Here is a 10,258-nt window from a genome sequence, read left to right on the forward strand (position 1 = left end):
CTGGTCATTCTGCTGTTAGGGTCAATTTGCATATTACCCTTTTATTATGTAGGATACATTACACAACCCTTTGCTCAAAGGATATGGTCGCTCATCCTATTTTTATGGAGGTGGACATTACTCTTTGCCAGGAACGGGGTTAGAGCTAAGAATTTAAATATGGGTCAGACCCAGTCTGTGCTCTCAAAGAGCCTGCAGTCTAAGGGAGATCACTGACAACCAAACTGGCAAGTACTAAGCACTCTAAGAGCTGATGGGTTAGCACAGAATGCCGATGAGCACCGTGAAGGAAATCTAAGATTTGTGGAAGCTTTCCAGAGGGAGAACATGTGGAGATTCAGGGAGTGCAGCTTGCTCAGAGAGCATGGGAGCTCACCACCCATTTCCCCTTCCCTTGCCCTATGCATCTCCTCCATCTGACTGTTCCTGAGGTATATCCCTTTATATAAACCAGTAATCTAATATTGAAACAGAAGAACATATTAAAAATAAAAAAGAAAGAACTGTCATCAGACAGGTATCAGTGAACGAATTAAACAAATTTTAAAACATATATCAGGATAAAGAAAATTGATTAAAATAATTAGTAAGAGAGAAAATATCTTAGGAAAACAGAAAAAATAATGTAAATTAAGAATAAAGGAGAAAGAAGATGGAGGGATTAGCCAATGAACATATATGTATAACCCCATAGACACAGACAACAGTGTGGTGAGGCCAGAGGGAAGGGGGGGCGGGGCTTGGTGGAGGTGGGCAAAGGGGAGGAAAATGGGGACATATGTAATAGTGCCAACAATAAAAATAAAAATTTTTAAAAGAATTAAAAAATTCAAAATAAAGATTTGTGAACTCACAGGACATTGCTTAGAAGCTACCCTGAATGCCATTTCCCGGGCATTTGCATATTTGGACACTGACCTACACCATCTCATTCTGTAATTCCCCTTCCCCACCTCCTATCCTCATCCTGACCCCTACTCAAGTTCTTGCTGTTTTTGTACTCATTGAAGCACATTGCAATGTTTGTTCCTTCTATACCTATAGATGGGAGACACAAGGAATGCAACTCTCTTGCCTGGTGCGAGCCTGCATATTGTAGATACTAATACATACTCTAGAATGATGAAGTGAAAGGAAATATTTGGAACTTATGCTTTATGCCATTCCTTCAACACAGAACCTGGTCCCTACCATTCTGCAAGCCCAAAGCCGCTCTGCAGTCCCAACCAGACCTTACCCACTTCCTGGCCCTGCCCTTGATCCCCCCAGGGCATGGAAAGCATTTTTTAAACCGGATTGTAGTGACAGCTGGACAGCAGTATAAAGTTACTAAAATTCATCAAACTGAATACTTGCAATGGATGGATTGCATGGTCTGTAAATTGTATCTCAATAAAGCTGTTAGAAGTTAAAAAGAAGAGAGGACTGGGAATAACTCTGGGAGCCAACCTATAGTGCTTGGCACAAAAATGTTTATTTTTTTTAATAAATGGAAGAGATCTTGCTGCATATCACATATTTCATCAATTTTAAGCATACTGCTTTTTACATTTTATTTTTATTTTTTTAAAATGTATTTTATTGATTTTTTTACAGAGAGGAAAGTAGAGGGATTGAGAGTTAGAAACATTAATCAGCTGCCTCCTGCACACCTCCTACGGGCGATGTGCTCACAACCAAGGTACATGACCTTGACCAGAATCGAACCTGGGACCGCCCCAGTCCGCAGACCAACGCTCTATCCACTGAGCCAAACCGGTTAGGGCTATTTTTTACACTTTAATGTGAACATCTCTTACAAATGACTTTACATGTGCATCAGAACTTGAGAATGGGTGTCAGGGGCTTGGTGGAAAATCCCAGAAACTGTAATAGAGGGACGCTTTCTAAAGAAGAGCTGCATTTTGGATGGCACCCAAGACAACCTGATGAGGAAAAGCACTCACTGATGACTGAATCAGACTCTCCATGGGAGAAAACCCTCATGAAAAATCATCAGAGTTTGGGTTTTTTTTAAAAATAGAACTGAGATAAGGAGAGAAAGGAAAAAATCATACGGGATATACTATGATAAAGATAGAAGTATAACCCCTGGACACAGACAATCGTGTGGTGAAGGCGTGGGGGGGGGGGCAGGCTAAAAGGGGCTAGTGGGGGAGAAAGGGGGACATCTGTAATACTTACAACAATAAAAATAAATTTTATGAAAAAAGAGATAGAAGTAGACTTAATAACCTAAAGAAAAAGCCTGTAATAGGATTAACTAATAGGATTACCAGGAAGTAGTGACAAATGCAGGAAAAGAGGTATCTCTCCAGAGGAAAGGAAGGATACCTTGGAGGAAGTCTTCAGAGAGAAAAGATGAACTAATGAGCTGCACATGACATCAGGGAAATCACTTAATCTCTCTGGGGATGATTCCGTTTTAGAGGTTTTCTTGTCTGTTAAATAATAGTGTTATCTAAGCAAAGAGGGTCCTCCCACTCAACACACAGCAGAGCCAATCACTGTTGCAGTGGGGAAATTAAGACAGTTTATTGGCAGGGCGCCAAGCCGGGAGAACAGGAGAGCTAAAGCTCAAACTCTGAACTTCAGAATTGGTTTCTATTCAAGGATTTTTTAATATATTTTTATTGATTTCAGAGAGGAAGGGAGAGGGAGAGAGAGACAGAAACATCAGCGATGAGAGAGAATCATTCATTGGTTGCCTCCTGCATGCCCCCTACTGGGGACTGAGCCCGCAACCTGGGCATGTGTCCTTGGCTGGAATGGAACCTGGGATCCTTCAGTCCACAGGCCGACTGAGCCAAACCAGTTAGCGCTATTCAAGGAACTTCAAAGGCAAAGATTGAGAATTAGGGGTTAAGGGTCAAGGAGGAGCTGGATGGTTAGGTTGTTTTTATTTTAGTTCTTTTTTTTTTTCATGTTTCACAGAATTTATTTTACACCTTATACCAAACAGCATTTTAAACGCTGACCTAGAAACTCCCTAATAAGATAAAGCAAAGACAAATGCGTTTATCTTATGAGAAACGAGATACACCATCCTTTATAGTCTTCAAACATTATTGCACTTTAGCTTTCATAATTTGACAATGCATTAGTGAACAATCTTCAGATAACTAGTTTTAACAAATTAAAGACACCTTTAAGCAGACATGAGTGTCCTAATTTGTTTATTAGGTAAAAATTTTATGAACATTACTTATATTAGCCGTCACGGTAGAGCTGGACAGCGAACTCGTGGGTCCTTTCCAAGGCCACAGCTCTTGGGGCCTGCAGATGGCAGCCCTCGCATCTCCCTGTGCTTGTGGACTGGCTTGGTAATCCATTGGGTGTCAGGATTCCTTCTGATAGCCTTACGGTGTGGATCAATGAGGATCACCTCAAAGAATTTGTGGAATCTTCACCAACCCAGCAAGAATCCAGGACTCTCCGAGCCCCACAGTGGTGTCCACCTCACTCCTTGGCAATAGACTGAAGGCTTCAAGCAAACTTTAGCTGGTAAATACCATGATGGGCAGGCTTGCCTTAGGTCACACCCTTAGGAACTGGGCATTTGCAGCCACCACAGAGCACTCGAATCCTATATATGACCTAACTTTGGCTTGGCCTTGTATCCCAGTCTGTGCGTTTTATCGGGTCAGGTGGAGTAGGGGGCAGTGAGGAGTACCCCTATAGAGCGCAGAGAGCTGGTGATACTGCCAGTAGTGCACCCTGGGAAGGAAGTGCATGACATCCCACTGCTTCTTCCTCCATAGCTCCTGGTTGTACTTGGAAGCACCCATCTAGGCTTATCTGTATAGTTGGATCAAATAAAAATGTTTTAAAATAGCGCTACATATGTATATTTTTCATTATAATAACAAGGTAGTATTATTGCAGAAAACTAGGGAAACATAGAAAATCATAAAGAAAAAAATACTTGGTACTCCAAGAATTACTATTACCAGGTTGGAGCATTATCTGTTCAATTTTTAAAAATATATATATTTTATTGACTTTTTTACAGAGAGGAAGCGAGAGGGATAGAGAGGTAGAAACATCAATGAGAGAGAAACATCGATCAGCTGCCTCCTGCACACCTCCTACTGAGGATGTGCCTGCAACCAAGGTACATGCCCTTGACCAGAATCAAACCTGGGACCTTTCAGTCCGCAGGCCGACGCTCTATCCACTGAGCCAAACCGGTTAGGGCCTGTTCCATTTTTTATACACACAACCATTTGTTTTAATTTGTTTTGCTTTATGAAATTGAGATTTAAAATTCAACATATTCTTTGTATTCTGTTTCTATTTCTTGGAAGCATGATTGTCCAATAACCAAATAACATTCAATTTTATAAGTATAAAGAATTAGAAAATCCCCCATATTGGCCATCAGGAAAAGTTTTGGCAGCAGTGATGTAAGTTTTAGTTACAGGAAAAATTCCCTGGGGCAATGTCTCAATCAGGGTCCCTGGGGGAGACAGATGGCACACTTTAAGAGAGTAATTTGAGGATTGTTTAACATAGGATCTATTTACAGAGACCCTTTAGGGGCAGGGATTAGGTGCTGATGGCACCTATTAGCCTAAGGGCATGAGGAAGGAGGAGGGGGCAGTAACTTAAATCTAGAAACAAAGAAAACCCCTGCCTGATAGAAGCTGTAACAGGCACTTACTTGAGGGGCAGGCAGCCAAAACAGAGCTACCCTCAATTCTGGACATATATCCGAAAAAAAAAAAAAATCAGTACCTCAAAGAGATACGTGCATATCCATGTTCATTGCAACACTATTTATTATAGCCAAGATAGGGAAGCAACCTAAATGTCTGTTGATGAATGAATGGATAAAGAAATTGTGCCATATGTGTGTGTAATAAAATATTGCTCAGCCATAAAAAGAAGGAAATCCTTTCATTTGCAACAAATGGATGAAACTGGAGGGCATTATGCTAAGTAAAACAAGCCAGGCAGAGTAAGATAAAGATTGTGTGGAATCTAAAAAAAAAAAAAAGCTGATTGGACAATAGAATGGTGGTTGCCCAGATCTCTCCATTGCCCTCTGGGGGGAGAGGGAAATGGGGAGATGTAGGTCAAAAGGTACAAACTTTCAGTTACAAGAAGTTCCGAGGATCTAATGCACAGCATGGTGACTATAGTTAATACTACTGTATTGTATACTCAAAAGTTGCTGAGAGTAGATCCTCGGAAGGATTCTTAAGCATTCTTACCACACACAGACACAAAGAGTTAACCATGTGAGGAGATGTGTTAATTATCTTGATCTTAGTGATCATTCCGCAATGTTTATGTATATCAAATCATTTTAAATATATATGAGTATATTTGTCAATTATTCCTCAACATAATTTTTTAATTTTAAAAAGAATGTAGTAAGTGAGAAATAGAAGACACTACGCAGAGGGAATAGTATGTGCAAAGTCCCCGAGGTGGGAGAGAGTGTTTAAGGAACGGAAAGGGCCGTAGATCAACTGGGAAGACAAAAGGGGAGAACAGATAGGAAGATTTTGGCAGGGCCACATGGCAAGGATTTTTATTTTTATCCTTAAAACAAAGAAGTCATTGATAGATATTAGGCATCCAATGATAGGTTAGATATGCATATTAAGAAAATCATTCTGTCCCAGCTGGCATGGCTCAGTGGTTGAGTATCGACCTATGAACCAGGAAGGTCACAGTTCGATTCCTAGTCAGGGCACATGCCCAGGTTGCAGGCTTGATCCCCAGTGTGGAGTGTGCAGGAGGAAGCCAATCAATGATTCTCTCTCATCATTGATGCTTCTATCTCTCTTTCCCCCCTCCTTCCTCTCTGAAATCAATTATATATATATATGTAAAAAACCCTAATATGCAAATCAACTGAACAGTGGAACAACCTGCAGAGACCGGTCAGCAGGGGGCGGGGCCGGTGAGCAGTGGCGCCAGGCCAGCTAAGGCAGGTGCCAGTGGGCTCCCCCCCCCCCCCCGATTGCCCAGCTGGTTGCCCCACAGATCAGTCCTGATTGCCGCCAGGTCTAGGGACCCTACCCTATATATTGGAAACAGCCTCTTAGATTTAAAAATTAAAACCTGGCAAGGCTACTCTAACACTGAAAAAAAAGGATGATGCAGCAATGACATGCATGGACTCTGGCTTGCACATTTTGTGGTCAGCCCTGATTCTGACACTTATAACTATGTGACAAAGCCAATTACCTAACTTTTCTCTGCTTCAGTTTTTCCACCCATAAGATGGGGAAAATGGTACTACTGCCTCAGAAGGATCATGTTATGTACTACTTTTTATAATCAGGGCAAAAAAATGTAGCTCCATCACACCTCTGCTGCTGCCACTGCTGGCAGCGCAAGTCTCAGCCGGCCCTGGTTACCTGAGCCTGGGGTGGCCCTGGGCGGCTGGGCAGCCACCATCCGAGGTTTGCCTGTGCCTCGGGCCAGCCCTGGGCGGCTAGGGGGCTGAGGGGACTGGGGGACTCCGGAGGCAGGCACGTGGAGCAGCCAGGCCTGCCTGGGGGTGGGCCCAGCCTTGCCGCGTGCCTGCCGCCCCAGCGGGGCTGAGGGGACTGAGCGCCGCCATCTTGTGGCTGTGGGCACTGCCATCTTTGACGGTGTGGCAGTCAATTAGTGTATTCCCTCCTTATTGGCTGTGGGCACTACCATCTTTGCGTCGGCGTGAGGGACAATTGGCATATTCCCTCTTTATTAGATAGGATTGTTAGGGGAAGGTGTTAGGCATGGAGAGAAAGAACTGGGAGGGAGGGCAGAAGGGTACATAAAGCAGACATTGAGAAAAGAGGAATTTATGTAAAAACTAGAGGCCCAGTGCTTGAAATTCATGCACTTGTGGGGGGGCGGGTCCCTCAGCCTGGCCTGCGCCCTCTCGCAGTCCGGGACCCCTCAGAGGATGTCTGACTGAAGGCTTAGGTCCTCTTCCTATGGGGAGTGGGCCTAAGCTGGCAGTCAGACATCCTTAGCGCAGATGCAGAGGTGGGAGAGGCTCCCGCCACTGCCACTGCGCTTGCCAGCCATGAGCCCAGCTTTTGGCTGAGTGGCACTCCCCCTGTGGGAGTGCACTGACCACCGGGGGAAGCTCCTGTGTTGAGCATCTGCCCTCTGGTGGTCAGTGCACGTCATAGCAACTGGTCGTTTGTGGTTTGGTTGATTTGCATATTAGCCTTTTATTATATAGGAGGATGGTCCAGGTTGCTACATATTTGAGAAACTAATCAACTTTTCGGAAAATAAAATTGCAATAAATATAGTTTGTCACATTATATGCATGCATATAAGCCTAATCAATGGACACAGACAACAGGGGGGTGGGGGCATGAATGGGAGGAGGTGGGGGGTAATGGGGGAATAAGGACACATATGTAATACCTTAATCAATAAAGAAATTAAAAAAATAGTTTGTCACAAATACACAAATTAACAATCAAAACAAAATAATTACTTTTCTATTCCTTATTTGTTCATCTTGCTTTCTTCTAATTAACAGCACGACCTATTGTTTTTATTCTTTAATTTTAAAAAATTATGAGCTTTCTGAGTGAGGGCCCTCACTTTCTCAAGTATTCTGAATATGTTGAGTATGTCAATACCTAGTTACTTTGAACCAGTGATAATCTTGGGGACCAACATGGGGCTTAATTGTCTGCCTTCTACAGACCCCTCTCTAGCTGTTTGCCTGCTGAGTGCCCCTTTCCTCATCTCACATTATGGTGGCGTGTTCTAACCCCTCCAGAGTGTAAGCTTCTAAGGTAGGACTGACCTGACGCTGACATAAATGTGGATGGGGTCAGTACATGTGCCCTGGAGTACAGAAGGGAATGGAATGGCAAGCCCAGAGACAACCTGGATGCCACTGCCTTGGTAGGTGCAGACATGACTCAGTGCTCCTCTGCATTAGGTGTTCTCCTGTAAGGATGTTGGGGGCGGGGGGCGAGGGGCAGGGTTTCAAGGAACATTCTCACATCTTCCAGTCCATGCTCCAATGTATCTATCAAGTGAGGACCCCAGGGAAGACAGTCTTCATGCCAGGTGGGTCCCCGCACATAGTAGCTACTAACATATTTCTGGAATTAATGGATGGGTAACAAAACACTTGTGCAATGGAAAGAAGTCTAGTCCCCGCTGTTCATCCCACCAGCCCAAAGCCCAGGCTATGTCTCTATGGATAGATGTTAAATTTTTTGTTTGTTTGTTGTTGTTTTTTTTTTAACAAAAACAATTCAACATCATTTATTGTCATCTGGTAGTAACTTAAGGGTATCGTAAGCCAACATGAATAAATGGGTAAGACATATTCTCCCAAGAAAGGACACCATAAAACACAAACTGTATTGCTTCTCAGTAATTCCTCACTTAACATTTAAGTCATTTCTAGGTGGAGACACTTTGGAGCAGTGTAATATCATCTCCTTTCAGCATGATCCGACCTAGTTGTTTTCTTGACTTTGTTTTAGAATGAATCTCTTCTGGCTGAAACTGTTTTGGCTCAGTGGATAGAGTGTCGGCCTGTGGACTGAAGGGTCCCGGGTTCGGTTCCAGTCAGGGGCACGTGCCTTGGTTGTGGGCACGTCCCCAGTGGGATGTGTGCAGGAGGCAGCTGATCAGTGTTTCTCTCTCATCAATGTTTCTGACTCTCTATCCCTCTCCCTTCCTCTCTGTAAAATATCAATAAAATATATTAAAAAAAAAAGAATGAATCTCTTCTGCATCATCTAATACAGGGGTCCTCAAACTACAGCCCGCGGGCCACATGAGACCCGCCGAGGACATTTATCTGGCCCGCCGGGTGCCGCTGCCTGTCCTGCTTAGCAGCCGACTTGTCCCGGGCAAGCAGTGCACATAGGAATTTGTTCATAGTTTTTTTTTTTTTAAACTATAGTCCGGCCCTCCAACGGTCTGAGGGACAGTGAACTGGCCCCCTATTTAAAAAGTTTGAGGACCCCTGATCTAATACGAGGTTCATATACTCATCAAAACCAATGACACAACCTTCTATCCGCATATTCACTTGCTCATAAAGCCACACCTGAATCCGAGATCTATTTTGCAAGTATCTGAAGATGAGGTTGATGGACTGCACCATCACCTTCTTCACCTTCTGACCCTGGCCACGGTATGCCATGGTGGAAGCTAACGAAGATCACACTCCAGATGTTAAGTTTTAACTTTTTTCTTCCAAATAATGCTTCAGTAGAATTCATACCCCCTTTTCCATATGTGCAAGTAGCATTTCTCTAGATACCTAGAACTGCAGATTTAAAAAATGCTAAGAGTTACTGAGCTCCCCCAAATCCAAATGCCCAGTCGAACATTGAGAAGAACTGAGGGGCATTCTATAAAATATCCAATTCTTCTTAAAACTGTCAAGATAACACTGAAGTAGAGTTCCCATAGACCCCCCACACCCAGTTTGTTCTATTGTTAACCTCATATTAGTATGGAACCTTTGTCACAAGTAATGACCAAATGTTGATATTATTATTTTACAAATATTCATTTGTTATTATGATCATCATCATCATCATTATTTTTATCCAATTTGTTATCCATCCTGCAGTCAGTCTGTCCTCCCCTCCTTTCCTCTCCCCTCCCCCCTCCCCTCTTTTTCCCTTTTCTTCCAGACTCTGGGGATGGGAAGAGGAACACTGACACATTATTAACTAAAGCTCATACCTATTCATATTTCCGTAGGTTTTGGAGTCCCTGCCCTAGGGAGCTCACAGTCGGTGGAGACACATCCATCCTGCAAATTAAAACACACACACACACACACACACACACACATACATACACACACACCCTCCCCTCCGTGATGCAGCCAGCATAGGGCGGCTTACACACACACACACACACACACACACACACACACACACACACACTTCTGTTTCAGATAGGGGCTTGGACTGAGCTAACTCGTGCTCATGGTCGCCAAATCCCTGTGACAAATGCGTTCTTTTGTTGTTCATGGAAATGAAACACAGTTTTCAGGCCCTTCTGAGCTCCCCCGCGAAGGTGGGAAAGGGAACTCAATCAGCACAGATGCCAGCCCAGAGAAAGAGGGTGGGGAGGTGGGGGACACCCCGCGCCCCGCCCCGAGCCTCCGGGGAGGCCGGCGGCCGCAGCTCGGGGAGGTGGCGACTGCGCGGGGCCACGCGCCCGCCCCTCTCGGCGCGGACGCACCCGTAGCGGCGGGCGGCCCGCGGGGGGCGGCGGCTCCCGGGCTTTGTGGCCGCGGCGCGCGTGG

The 10,258-nt window shown here is 44.2% G+C and overlaps 1 pseudogene across 1 annotated transcript; it reads right to left on the reverse strand.

Annotated features, from left to right (window-relative positions):
- Positions 1-3,217: 3,217 nt before the first annotated feature.
- On the reverse strand, positions 3,218-3,788 carry LOC308248351 (large ribosomal subunit protein eL15-like; annotated as a pseudogene). Its single transcript has one exon. The product of its transcript is annotated as a large ribosomal subunit protein eL15-like (transcript).
- Between the last annotated feature and the right edge of the window lie 6,470 nt (positions 3,789-10,258).

This window comes from Plecotus auritus (assembly GCF_963455305.1).
Source record: "Plecotus auritus genome assembly, chromosome: 5".
Classification (NCBI taxonomy): domain Eukaryota; kingdom Metazoa; phylum Chordata; class Mammalia; order Chiroptera; family Vespertilionidae; genus Plecotus; species Plecotus auritus.